At 36.7% G+C, this 14,863-nt stretch overlaps 1 long non-coding RNA gene across 1 annotated transcript; it reads left to right on the top strand.

The window, feature by feature from the left end:
- The first annotated feature begins 2,746 nt into the window (after positions 1-2,746).
- LOC134314457 (uncharacterized) lies at positions 2,747-5,155 on the top strand. The gene is made up of 7 exons (XR_010012385.1): positions 2,747-2,814; positions 3,668-3,756; positions 3,836-3,941; positions 4,011-4,116; positions 4,476-4,549; positions 4,757-4,861; positions 4,975-5,155. It is a non-coding gene; the product is annotated as an uncharacterized LOC134314457 (long non-coding RNA).
- Positions 5,156-14,863: the final 9,708 nt, after the last annotated feature.

The following is a 14,863-nucleotide window of genomic DNA, read 5'->3' as shown; positions in this document are numbered from 1 at the left end:
GGGACAGATATCTTGATGCAGTGCTGTTCAATGTCAGAACCAAAAAACAACTGACTACACAGTATTCACCATTCTACCTAATGTTTGGAAGAGAGGCACGCTACTTCTCTGAAGTACCTGAATCTTTCAGTGTAAGTTTATTCACTGTGGTAACTTTTTTCAATGATATTCATGACTGTGCAGAAGTCTTAAGTATATAGTATATATATGTTGTGTTTAGTACAAATATTGTTATAGACATTTATTTTATGAATCCTGCTTTATCGAGTCCGTACAAAAACATTTTAGATTTACAAATATTATAAATAATAATTATAATAATAATAATAGTAATGTTACAGAAAAAAATTGTATGTCAGTAAAGAAAGCAATCTACTAAATGAGATTAAAAAAAGGAAGAAGCAAGTGTGACAGTCAATACCTCCAGAAAAACTGATCATCTAATTCCTTAATAAAACTGTATCATCTTAACCTGGGACGACTATTTAACAAAAAAGCAAAGTGTAGTCACACCTAATCCAAACTTTCTTTAGTTTATTACTGTTTACTGTTTGCTCATTGTGGTGTTTTTTTTTTTTTCAAATATTAAAAACTTTTTTACTATTTATTTGCATGTGCCTAAGACTTTTGCATAGTACTGTATTTGTACCTGTATTTATAGCTGCATTCCAATTTAGGGGCTGCATCCTTTGGCGGCTGCATTTGAGGAACAGTTGCATCACAGCTGCATGACTAGGCTGTCCCATTTCAAAAAGCTTCCTACTTTTCCATGACAATGAAGGATCCAGTGGGTGGATCTTTCGCTAGTCAACATTTGCCAAGGTTCATTGCATGCCAGTGATGCAAACAAGAAATCCTATTTCTATTTGGCCTTCCTAGGATGTAGCCCCTGAATTTGGACACAGCTTATACCTTGTTTAAATATTTTTTTATATCACAGTTTGTACAAATAGAATTTACTTTTATTGCCTAGGTCAATCAAACAGTGGAAGATGTACTTCAGGCAGAGATAGTCCTGTCTGCCATACAGTTGCAGGACCAAGTATATGAGGCAGTAAAGAAAAATATGCAAGCCTCAAGGGACAAAATAAAAGCCAAAAAGCAAGCTTCCAGGGCTGCAGCTCACACTTTTGTTCCTGGGGAAAAGGTGCTGAGGAGAAACATCAGAAGTCAGCAGAGGAAAGGAGGGAAGTTAGAGAGAGATTTTCTGGGACCCTTCACAATTACCTCTTTACAAGGCAAAAGTGCTAATTTAGTAAATGCTGAAGGTGGGAAATTCACAAAAATTAGTCTGGATCACTTGATTCCAGTTGTGGAGGAAGTAGCTCGAATTCCCCACAGACTCAAAATGTTAGACTCAAAAAGTTCAGCACCTCCAGTAGAAAGCACAGCACATTTGGTCCTTAGCACAGCCCCTTCAGTCCCAAGCACAGCACCTCTGGTCCCAGATACAGACTCTCCAGGCCAAGGCACAGAATCTCTAGTTCCAGGCACAGCATCTCCAGCCCAAAGCACAGCATCTCTAGTTCCAGGCACAGATTTTCCAGTCCAAAGCACAGCATCTCCAGTCCCAGGCACAGAATCTCTAGTTCCAGGCACAGATTTTCCAGTCCAAAGCACAGCATCTCCAGTCCCAGGCACAGCATCTCCAGTCCCAGGCACAGAACCTCCAGTCCAAGAATCTCCCGTCCCAGACACAGAATCTCCCATCCCAGACACAGAATCTCCAGTCCCAGGCACAGCACCACTGGTCCCAAGCACAGCCAGTGCTCAATCTATCACATGTTACAGTGATCTTGAGAATAGTAAGTTGATTTATAAAAATAGTACTAATGTTAATAAAGTACTGCATAAAAAAATATCATTTTTAATGACCTTTTGTCACAAAGGGGCAGTCGTAGGCTTGTGTTTAAGGAACCAACCTTGCGACCGGAAGGTCCGCGGTTCGATTCCCGGTGCCGCCAAGTCATGATACGGCTGAAGTGCCCTTGGGCAAGGCACCTAACCCCGCTCCCCGGGCGCTGTGGAGGCTGCTCACCGCTCCGGGCATGTGTGCCCACTTCACTAGTGTGTGTGTGTGTGTGTGTGTGTTTCACTGCATGGATGGGTTACATGCGGAGGACCAATTCTTCTGTGTGCAAGCAGAATAGCAAATAGATCACTTTCATACTGTGTATTTAAAATACTTTCTTTGCTGAGAAATGTAGCTAACTTATGTACATTTTCCAGTTCTGAACAAAAAAATCTTGGGATTAATGTTATTTATCTCTTTCATAACTTTGGCAGTCATCAGTGCAGTTTGGTCTGGTAGAAGTGATTGTGTCCTGATGGCCAAAATTGGACCATATAAAATCTTTGAGACGGACATAGCACACCTTGGACCTGGCAGAGAATTGGAGAGCGAGGTACAATATTCTTTCAGTCTATAAAATATCATATAAAAAAAAATAAAAAAAATGTTTATTCTGTTTGATTTTTCGAAAGGTTATTAATTCATACATTTTTACACTGGTGAGGAAGCATAACCAGGAGCACGAGGGCAAGGCTTACATGATTGACACCTTTGCAATGACCAAAATATGGCAAGGGTCATATCAAATGCTAAAAAAGGTATGGTAATTTCAAACTGAGTCTATGTAGGTTTTTATAAAACATTTTCCTAATCTAATTTCAAATGTGTTTATTGAGCTATATTGCTTGTATTCTTTATTGCTTTTATTAATCTGTTTTTTTATTATTCAACTTCAGTGTGATCCAAGCCAATATAAGGTTCTTTTGGGTGTCATAAATGAACATAATCACTGGACTATTGCTGTGAGTATCCATAAATACACCTCACATTAATAGTAACTGGGAAACAAACCTGATTAAATCTGTAACAAATGGATTTCTGAAAGTCTAAGTACACTGCTGTCAGGGTACCCACTAACCCAGCATCTGCTGCATCACACCTCCCTCACTCCTATTCCCCAGTCTAATGATTTCACCTGCCTTCCTTTCTGTAGGCCTTAGCCACTTCCTCCTGCATCAGATTCACATATTCTCACCTCTTTTTATTTCTTCTATTCTTCTGTCGGTTTTTGTTTGTTTACTCTCTGCACCCTCTTAGTAGCTTCCTGTGCTACCATCCAGCATTCCTGCCTCTCAGATGTCCCATTTTGTAGGAGGCTTGTATTTGCACTCTCACCCGTTTCTTCTTTCAAACTTTTCTGAGTCCCTGTTTTTTCTAATAACGTCCTTTGCTGCACCTTACCTGCATTCGTCTCCATTCCAGCAAATCAACTGCAGTTCTTTAAGCAAGGACGGAAAAAGGTGCAGGTAAAACTTGTTAAACACAATTATGACTCAAGATTCTTTCTTAAGACCATTTCTAGCTCTACTTAGACCCACTATGCACCTCTTTGAAAATTTGTGTTTACACTTCTTTTTTGCATATTAGTAAAGAAAGCAATGTAACAGACCACCCTTTAGGCAAAAAATATATTATAATTGCCTACAAAAAAAGGAGCCAGTCAGAGCACCCAGAAGAACTGTGGCAGATTCCCCCAGATGCTCATTAAAAGATTTGACACACCAATGAGTAAAACATCTTTTTATAAACACTGCCAAAGAAGCATGTTTTGGTATGCACAAACTAATGTACACGTTGTGAATTGTTCGTTTTTAGGCCATTTATCCATCTAAAAAGAAAACATTGTTTTTGGATCCCCTGGGAGAGTCCCAAAAAAAAGTAAACAAGTGCCTGGAAACCACAAGGTAACGAATTGTAAGCAGCACTTTTAGTATGTTGGCTGTGGGAATAATTGAAATCTTACATAAATCAGTGTTTTTATAGAGCCTTTATGAGGAATAGAGGATGCAAAGTTTCAAGGTGGACGTGTGACACTGTTCCTCACCCAATGCAACGTGATGGCACATCTTGTGGTGTTTTTGTATGCAAGGTAAGCATAACTTAAATCATTTGGCTGTAATAAACGTATAACGCTATTATAATTTTAAACACTTTTAAGTTTGCAGAACAAATCCTGACAGAACAGCCTATCAGCTTCTCAAATGCAGAAAAGGCAGTTAACCTCTTTAGGAAAAAAATTGCAGTGACCTTAATACAGGAATCAGGTAAATGCTGCTGATGGAACTGTTACAGTTATGAAATGGTTATGAAGTTCATTTTTCATTTGATCAGTGCATTACATATTGACAAAAAATGAAAAATGTTGTTCTGTATGTTTAAGCAGACTGTATTTTATATTACTATTAATTAATTAACGAGAGTATGGGCATCTAATGCCAAAATTTGGTAATTCCAATTAGTCTTTTGACTTATTTGTGACTCTTATTAGTTATAAAAATGACAATTATTTAAGATAGATTTAAAAACAATTATGTTATTATGGATGCTATTGACAGTTGTAAAATGTATATACTCTAAAATGGATCCAGTCTGGAGCTGATTTATAGTCTATACAATTTTGTAGAAGATTTGAGTGATCTTTGTCGATTCTGTGGGGAAGACATCAACCTAAGTGATCCAGGGCTGACACCTGCATGGGTAATGAGACATTTCTGTTTTAAAGGTTTAAAAAAAAAGTTTAAGAACAAAAAAGAAATAGTAATAATGCCTTAATTTTATTGCCTTTTTCATTGCACTATGCTTGTACACTACAAGTAATTGACTTGTAATTGAGAAGTCTAATGTAACCATAAAACTATTTTGTGACATTTTATTTATCAATTGAAGGACTGTGTCATTATTTAGATTGCCTGTGATGGATGTGACAGATGGTACCACCAGTCATGTGTTGGCAACCCACCAGTAGATGAAGATTTTTACTGTCCTGCATGCACTGAAGATTAGACCAAGGTTAACTGGGACATTATTTATAAAAAGTTTGCTTGTTGCTGTATTTTATTTTATGTTGCTCTTTTAGTATATTTAAAAAGTAGATAGTAAATTAATTATTCATTTCTGTTTAGTAACTGCTTTATCCTGGTCATGGCCGTGGTGGATTCAGAACTGTTCCTGGGGAAATTGGACGTACGGCAGGAGTGCACTGTGGATGGGATGCTAGTCATTCCCAGGGCACCATCCACAAATAAATTTGCACATTTCAGATTTTATTTAATTTAGATTTTAAAGAATTATTTTTATTGAGTTATAAATATGTAATTTTTTCAAGTATTTCAGTTTTACTTTGCAGTGAGGTGGATTTCTTTATTATATATTTGAATAATTGTAATATATGCATAATTTAGTTAACACTAATTTCTAATACAAATATTTTGTTCTTAAAATGTGTGTGCCTGTAGTTTGCAATAAAAAAAGAATAATCACACAGTGATATACATGTGGGGAACCATATTCCCCAGGTCTCCAGGTAAATCTGTTCCCCCCTGTGTTGTTAGTATAATGGACTGATCTATAGGTTAAACTTGTTCTACATACTGACAACACGTAAATACATCACCAGCATCACTGTAGTGTTTTATAATTACACCCACAGTGATATACATGTGGGGAACCATTTTTTCCAGGTCTCCAGGTAAATGTGTTCCCCCCTGTGTTGTTAGTATAATGGACTGATCTATAGGTTAAACTTGTTCTACATAATAACAACAGTTAAATACATCACCAGCATCACTGTAGTGTTTTATAAATACACACACAGTGATATACATGTGGGGAACCATATTCCCCAGGTCTCCAGGTAAATGTGTTCCCCCCTGTGTTTTAGTGTAATGGACTGATCTATAGGTTAAACTTGTTCTACATAATGACAACAGTTAAATACATCACCAGCATCACTGTAGTGTTTTATAATTACACCCACAGTGATATACATGTGGGGAACCATATTCCCCAGGTCTCCAGGTAAATCTGTTCCCCCCTGTGTTGTTAGTATAATGGACTGATCTATAGGTTAAACTTGTTCTACATACTGACAACACGTAAATACATCACCAGCATCACTGTAGTGTTTTATAATTACACCCACAGTGATATACATGTGGGGAACCATATTCCCCAGGTCTCCAGGTAAATGTGTTCCCCCCCTGTGTTGTTAGTATAATGGACTGATCTATAGGTTAAACTTGTTCTACATAATAACAACAGTTAAATACATCACCAGCATCACTGTAGTGTTTTATAAATACACACACAGTGATATACATGTGGGGAACCATATTCCCCAGGTCTCCAGGTAAATGTGTTCCCCCCTGTGTTTTAGTGTAATGGACTGATCTATAGGTTAAACTTGTTCTACATAATGACAACAGTTAAATACATCACCAGCATCACTGTAGTGTTTTATCATTACACACACAGTGATATACATGTGGGGAACCATATTCCCCAGGTCTCCAGGTAAATCTGTTCCCCCCTGTGTTGTTAGTATAATGGACTGATCTATAGGTTAAACTTGTTCTACATACTGACAACACGTAAATACTTCACCAGCATCACTGTAGTGTTTTATAATTACACACACAGTGATATACATGTGGGGAACCATTTTTTCCAGGTCTCCAGGTAAATGTGTTCCCCCCTGTGTTGTTAGTATAATGGACTGATCTATAGGTTAAACTTGTTCTACATACTGTTTGTTAATTTTAAAATCACATGGATGCAGTTTGTGAAGTTTAAATGAACGAGAGATCACCATGAATGAAACTGTTCTTGAAAGTAAATGGTAGTGCAGCTGAGATGAGTAACCTTAAATAATAACAGACTACTTATTGTCCTGTACCATATAGTTTATTTGTATGTGCACCAAAACTTTATCTTGTGTGACAAAACGAGAAGAAACAAACTAGTGTGTGAATAAGAGCATGTCCTGTATTAGGATTTATTTACAAATAAATCTGACACGTTAATTCTAGTTGATTGACAGCAAGGCTGAAGACGAACGCAGTGTGAAAACCTCTGACTTGCGGTGGAGCAATAAAACCTCTGACAGTAGTTCATTCAATACTTTAAAGTATGTATTTAATCACAAACTACCTAACATACAACATGAAATGTGAAAAGAACATACCGCTATAAATACATATTCCAAAAAACCGATGCGCAACGAAGCGACTGAAAAAAACGTCATGATTTTAAACGTCATGATTTTTGCACATGCGCGTTAAAGGGGAAACAGGGGGAACTGAATTCTCCGTAACACCTGTACTAAAAAAAATATTGAAAAACAAATACCCTGTATTGAAAAACAAAGCCCTATATGCAGCCTTTTAAGTATTGTCCCTAACACCATGACAATTCTTTTGTGATCAGATGATGTCATCAGCTAAAATGGGCCATACAAAATACATTTGACATTTATCAAAATGCATACATTGTAGTTGAATATGTCAAAAACTTGTACCTAAATTGAAAAGGAGGAGTGAGTTATATGTTTAGGCTGGTTTGTGTATGTGCGCATGCGTAAGTGTTCGTATGAGAAAATAAAATTGTGTAAATCTACTTGTTATAGCTAAGCTTTTGTTGTAAACTGTAAACGTATATTTTCCCTTGCGATGGATTGGCGCCATTGCAAAGCTGTATTTCTGACATGCATTTCCGGTTGTCCATAAACACCAGAAATCCTGAACATGATAAAAACCAAGATTAATCAAATTTTAACAAAACATATGGCTGATTTATTCTTCATTGCATTATGCAGATGTATGACTTAGTGTTTTAATAGGAAGGGAGTAAGAGAGAGAGGTAGGTAGATATTTACATTTACATTTACATTTTCAGCATTTAGCAGACGCTTTTATCCAAAGCGATTTACACAATGAGCAATTGAGGGTTAAGGGCCTTGCTCAGGGACCCAACAGTGGCAACTTGGTGGTGGTGGGGCTTGAACCGGCAACCTTGTGTTTACTAGTCCAGTACCTTAACCACTGAGCTATCACTGGTCTATCACTAGATAGACAGATAGAGAGAAACTTTGGTAAAACTAAGTTTGACGACATGGTTCGTGCACCCTTGCCTAGTTACTTACCTCTGCCTCCTCAGAGTGCCACTCCCAACAGAGCCCTACTGCGCCTACGATTCACTCCTTATAGACTCCTCCCGCCTCCTATACCGCAGATCTGCTCAACGATGATGGTGCAAAAAAAGAAAGTGACTCGTTCTCTAAATAATCTCTGACATGTCAACAAAGGATAGGAGCGTTTTAGCAAAAATAAATAAATAAATAAAATAAACAAACGTCTTGTTTGTTAATACATACACAGTAAACTTGAATCGTTAGCCCAAGGTTTAAACGTTAGCCCAAAAGAGAGCATAGTGTTTAGTTAGTGAGCAGCCGTAAAGTCAAGTGAACGCGACAGAGGCGTTTATCAGATACAATGCGACATGTTTCAGTTATAGCCAGAAACCTCTCATCCATCGTTGGTTTTGGTATCATTTGTTTCACATGAACAACAGACACAATACGGTTCATTTCATTACTGGATATTTCAAACCCTCAAAACAGCTAGGTAAATCTTGGCAAAAACAACTATTATTATTATTATTATTATTATTATTATTATTATTATTTCTACTACTACTAGTAGTAGTAGTAGTATTAGCAGCAACAGTAGTAGTTGTAAAAGTAGTAGCAACAGTAATACTAGTATTGTGTGATATTGAAAGAGGGTAAGATGTCCAATGATGAACTTCGGACCCCTACTACACTGACTCATGGACCACTAACTATAGGTAAACAAAGGCACATACACCTAACAACTACTACTACAACCACTGATCTCACAAATGTTTCATGTGATTTGTCGTAATTTAGTTTTGTGTGCACACGTCGCCACCTTGTGGAAAAAATGAGAACTTCTGAGACGCCATCAAAAAATTAAAGTGGCTCCGTTTACGCAGTTTGAGAAAGTGAAATTGGAAACTGAGACATATTATGACCTTTTAAAGCAGCGTTCAAAAGATGTGCACAAGGGTGGACTAAGTACACGACCAGATAATAGTGCTATCTCATTATCATGCGTTAATAAACGTTTTATGTAGCCATCTACCTAAAACTAGCTCTATATATTCTCTATATTAAACAGAAAAAAGAACGTCTTAACCCTCCTCTTGTGTTAACTTTCTGTTACTATCTCTTATGTTAACGGGTCGGTTTTGACCCGTGTCTTAAACTAGACATAAAATACCCTCAAAAGAATCATTTATCATCCAGTTTGTTTCTTACATCTTGGTTACCTTGTTAGGCTTCCTTATCCATAAAAAATTTGTTTTTAAAAATTTTGGTGTGCCCCCCTGGGCCTTTCTTTTGACAGCTTACCCTTTGTTTTCAATTTAAAAAAAATGGTAAAATGAACCTCAAAAAATTATATAAATAAATAAAAGGTTATTAAGTTACCTGACTATTACTAAGGGGTATTAAAACACATCTCTTAAATAAATTAGTGTTTTTTTTTTTTTTTTAAACTATAGTAACATCTATGGTGTTAGGGTCATATACTGTATATTTACTATGAAAAAAAACAGTGGTAGTGTCTGTCAAAGCAAATTTTGAAGAAAGTGGAGCCCAGAAAGGGACAAATCATTCATCTACTGTCATCTCTGGCCCTGGGTTTAACATCACTGGAAGGAGCTGCACCCATCTCTCCCAGACATCCAGTTCTGTTTAGATTTGGTGTTTTGCAGAGTGTACACATTTCCAGTTTGCAGCATGCAAAAATGAGGAGAAGATTTACAATAAGCCAAGCTCTGGATCATATCTTTGCTAAAAATGAGGCAGAGGACATAGAGAAGCATAGCGATACAGATGAGCAGGTTTCTGAGGAGAAAGACGATGAGTCTGCTGAGGACGTCACCGATGTCGGAGCTGCTCCTGCTCCTGCTAAAACATTAAAATCCGAAAGTGGTAACATCGGTTGGAGCTCAGTACCTCCTTTTGTCAGATTTTGCTCTAGTATCTGTGTTGTCAAATCTGAGGACTCTTTATATTATTCAAAAGGTCTGAAGTGACATTGTTCCCCGGAAAAAATTTCTGCCTGTCGACGAGTCCCAGAGACTATCAGTGACCTCATTGGATCTCTATACTCCAGCAAGAAGAAGAACACCAGTATAAGCATCCAGGTATACCTCATCCGTGCCATTCCACATGTCGCCGTGGACTTTTTTCCTTCAAAATTTGTCATAGCAATGATGACTTTTTTTTAGTGACAATGGCATAAACAGGTCTTTATGTCACTTACTTTTGTCACAGCAAACCTTGTGATCCCAGGGGTCACTTTGATGACATTTGCAGCAGCTACCCTGCCATGTAAGTCAGGAGGTACTGAGCTCCAACAGATGTTACTACTTTTGGATTTGAATGTTTTAGCGGGAGCGGGAGCAGCTTCAGCACCAGTGACCTCCTCATCAAACTCATCAGGTGTGTCTGTGTCTTCTGGTTGATGCTCTACATTGTCTTCCTCCTCAGATACCTGCTCATCTGTATTGCTATGCAGCTCTGTATTCTCTGCCTCATTTTTACCAATAATATGATCCAGAGCATGGCTTGTTGTAAATCTTCTCCTCATTTTGTTTGTTCAGGGAAGGAGACCAACAGGCAAAGCGAGAAGCCCCTAACTAAAGCTTACAGGGTTGGGAGAGGAGCTGGCTGTCAGTGGGCTGTTGGCTGACAGTGTTAGTGAGCTGACAGTGCATTTATAATTTCAGTTTTGGTACTAATTATAATCTTTTTTTTATAACTGGGTCGAAACCGACCCTAACAACACAAAGGTCATAATTTTCACTAGCGCATTTTATAATTATAATTTTTTTTTGTTTTATTTTGTTTAAATAGAGGTCCCTGACAAAGTCAAAAAGCCTTGATGCAATAAAATAAATGTATGTGGCACTTTTGTGCATTTAAAACCTAAAACGGGTCGGTGCCGACCCTAACACGAGAGGAAGGTTTTAAATATAAGTAAAATAGATGAATGGTGTAAATATTAAATTTTACTGTAAGATTTGCAGTAAATAAAACAAATCTTACCAATAATCTACTATGAACAAATAACAACAGTCTAAATTACTGAAAACAAGTTCACACTATTTACCTGGTTGCTTCTTTTTCTGTTCTGTGTATTGGCTAACAAAATTAGCCAATACACTTCTGAATAATAAATAACATACAATATGGTGCTGTAAATTTATTTACTTTTAATTCCTTTTTATTTTTTATTCAAGTTAACTGAATAACTGAAAACATAATTTACATTAGGGCAGTGGAAGCACAGTGGTTAAGGTACTGGACTATGGATCAGAAGGTTGCTTGTTCAAGCCCTAATGCCATTCTCAATTGCTTACATTGTTTTGCAATTTGCTTTGGATAAAAGCATCTGCTAAATGCTATGTACTTAGCGGCAGTTGTAGCCTAGCGGTTAAGGTACTGGACTAGTTAGCAAGAGGTTTCTGGTTTAAACTTCACCACTGCCAGTTTGCCACTGGGCTACCTTAAGCAAGGCCCTTAATCCTGAATTGCTTAGATTATATATTGTAAGTCACTTTGGATAAAAGCGCCAGCCATTTCATGCCAACTTTAACCAACAAATCAAATCAAATAAATAAACTTGTTTTAGAACCTTAACAAAGCAATAAACCTGGCACAACTGTTACATAATCAAAACACTGAAGATACTGTTTGGTAGTAAGCTAAATATTCAAGTATCAAGCTAATGTAATTATTGTGTTAGCCAATGCTAATAAAATATGCACCCAAACACCCCCTCCCGCCCCTTTACAAACGACAAATTGTTAAAAAACAAACTCTGTATGATAACTATTGCTTAGTTTAGAGTAGCAATCTAGCTAGCTTCACAGGATAATTTTTGGGAGCATGCAGTTTACCAAATTACGACGATTTGATTTGGGAAGATATAGTTTTTTTTTTAATAATATAAACTTGCAGTTAATCTTCACCCATCTCCACTCATACAATTTAAAAAGCAAACCAATTTGTTCCTGTATATCACTGTACAAAGCACATCATAGTGCCCCCTGTAATTGTGCCTTTCCACTGTTGTAAAATGCTGTTTACTGTTCTGTTGATGTGATACACTGAAAAAATATATTTACAGACTGAAAAAGGTAGTCTTAGGAGCACACACAGGTTTAATAAAACGCTAATACCATGGGTACCTTAAAACGTAATGTCCCCTAAACCTAAAAATCTTTGAAACTCAATGCCCATCAATGAGAAATTTGTTCCCTTAAACTTAACGTTTCCCTTAAACTCAACATGTGCGCAACTGCCACTTTATTCAGCGCTTGGCTTGAGCGGTGCGGTAAAACATAATTTAAGTACGAATTTAAGTACGAATATGAGACGAATCTGCATTTGTGTGGAATAACACTCAGTCAAATTCACTCTGAAAGCTCCACATGTATCTGTGTTTAGCTGTATTTTCCTCACTGTTTCACGTTTAAAACTTATGTTACAGCTTGAGGTTCTGAGAAACTGTGAGAACCAGCTTTTCCAGGAGTCTAAAATGCTTATCGTTAAAAAAAGTTTGTGTTATTTTTAGTGTATAAGTGTCAAAAACAACCCCATTATTTTACATTACCCTAAAATATATGCAGTTTTATGGGACCATGGGAACTGGTTTGGGAAAAGGTTTTCCAAAAATCCTTATGGGAAAAAAGTCCTTAAAACTTAACACCTTTTAAACTCAATGCCTGACGTTAAGTTTCAAGGTACCACTGTATATTTTTGGGACATATTACAAAATCCATATTGGCAGGGTTCAGGTATTTGCGGAGAGCATGAAGGACGTTTAAAATGCTAAATAACCATATATATAGCCTTTACTCAACATTTTGGAGTAGTTCAGCAGGAATTTGTGCCTATACAAGTCAAAAAAGCACACGAGACTGGGCACCAATTCAGCCCAAGGGTATTAAAGGGTTTGCTCTGTAAAGGACACTAAAACAAAAAGGGCCTTCCTCAAACTTTTGCTACAAAGTTGGAAACATAAAAAATATATATTTTATGGGTGCGGGAATGGGTGTGGCTAAAAGACCTAAAACTAGTAATAGAAAACGTTTTTTTTTTAAGAATAGTTCAGACTGAATGATGAAGAAAGTTAAGATTCAAACAGATTCAGTGCTAATAAATTTGGTGGATTATGATAAAGTTGCAAAAAGGCACAAATTAGTACACACATATGAATCGAATACAGAGACTTTAATTATCCCTCTAAGTACAGACAAAACTTCATAAAGTAATGAAGCTTTACAGTCAACTGTAACTCACCAGAAAGCCCACCAGAGGTCCCCAGTGGCCAAGTGAATGTACCAAGTAAACCTTTTATAAGATGACAGTATGTGGAACGTGTACAGTTATCGGCTGTTAAGAAATAGACCGCTAAGGCAAAAACGGTTAGTGAAATTGTATTTTGTTATTTGTAGCCTAGACTCGAACTTCTAATGCTTACTAGTGTTTAAAATCAATTATATGCTTCCAACCTTTGCAGCATGGCAAACGAGGTCTATAAAGACGTGGTTTGTCCAAACTGGTCTGACCTTACAAATACTTTTTGTGAACAAAAGGTCACACTGTTTAAGAGCACCAATAAAAAAGCTTTTCCAGAAAAGTAATGTTTTTATTAAAATGGAAACTTCATAATAATGCCCATGATTTTGTAAAGGAATATCCAAGAAGCTTGTAGTTACATACATACTTTGGCCAAGTACTGTAAATAATATTTACAATATTAAAAGCTGTTTGCACTTATTTCATTCTATTACTGCTAGGATTATAATACCGGATATGCACCAAACCAAAACTGCTAAAATTCTCTTTAAGAACAGAGAGCCATCTGCTGGCCAGTTGGTGTCTTCCATTTATTGTTTGCTTTAATTTACAGACACTTGCAAGTGAAATATTACACACCCCCGTTATAATGTCAGGTTTTGTGATGTAAAAATGAGACTAATTTCTGAAAATGTTCCACCTTTAACGTAATCTTGAATTTGTAGAATTTCATTGAAAAATTCCACTTGCAAAACTGCAACAGTTAGCATCCTCAATTTCCATTTGATTAATTTAATTAGTAAGATTTTTTTTATTTTATTTACAATTTGGTCAGACAAAACATAAAAAGCAATTTCTTTGCATTTTTGTCAGTTTAATAAAGGTTACACAGAAACCTGTGTAACCTTTTCTGTGTTTTATAGCATTTTACAAAATATTTTTTTAGTTTTTTTATTAGGATTTTAACATCATGTTTTACACACTTTAGATACATTCATGACAGGACAGGTAATTACTGGTTACACAAGATTCATCAGTTCAAGATTCATGCCTTTGGACTGCGGGAGGAAACCGGAGCACCCGGAGGAAACCGATGAAGACATGGGGAGAACATGCAAACTCCACACAGAAAGAACCCAGACCTTCTTTCTGTGAAGTGACAGTGCTAAATATTCCAGTTTTTTTTTATCCTGACTGGCTGTTCAGCTTTACCAGTAACACCTCGGCCTATTTTACCAGTGTGTTACTGGTTCTAGTTATTGGTAAAGCAGAGAAATAATAGTTCAAATAAGACATTTTCATTGAGTTATTTATCAAAACTTATCAATTAGGTTTCTGCTGCTCATTTACAACCTACAATGATATAAAACTAACCCTCACAATTTAAACAATTTTAAATTATTTATCCATCCATCAATTACACTTCACACTTTGTCTCATTTTACCAATACACACCCAAGACTCAACAAGTCTTTACATGATGACAATACAGATACAGATATCGTTGCTTGATTACAACCACGAGAACTGAAAAAAGTGTTTGAATTTAAATGTAAACGTCTAACTCAACGGGGGCCAGTGATAGCTTGGTGGTTAAGGTACTGGACTAGTAAGCAGAA

Source organism: Trichomycterus rosablanca, chromosome 5, assembly GCF_030014385.1.
Source record: "Trichomycterus rosablanca isolate fTriRos1 chromosome 5, fTriRos1.hap1, whole genome shotgun sequence".
NCBI classification, from domain to species: Eukaryota; Metazoa; Chordata; class Actinopteri; order Siluriformes; family Trichomycteridae; genus Trichomycterus; species Trichomycterus rosablanca.
The sequence above is the reverse complement of the archived record's forward strand: the minus strand, read 5'-3'. Positions and strand labels throughout refer to the sequence as shown.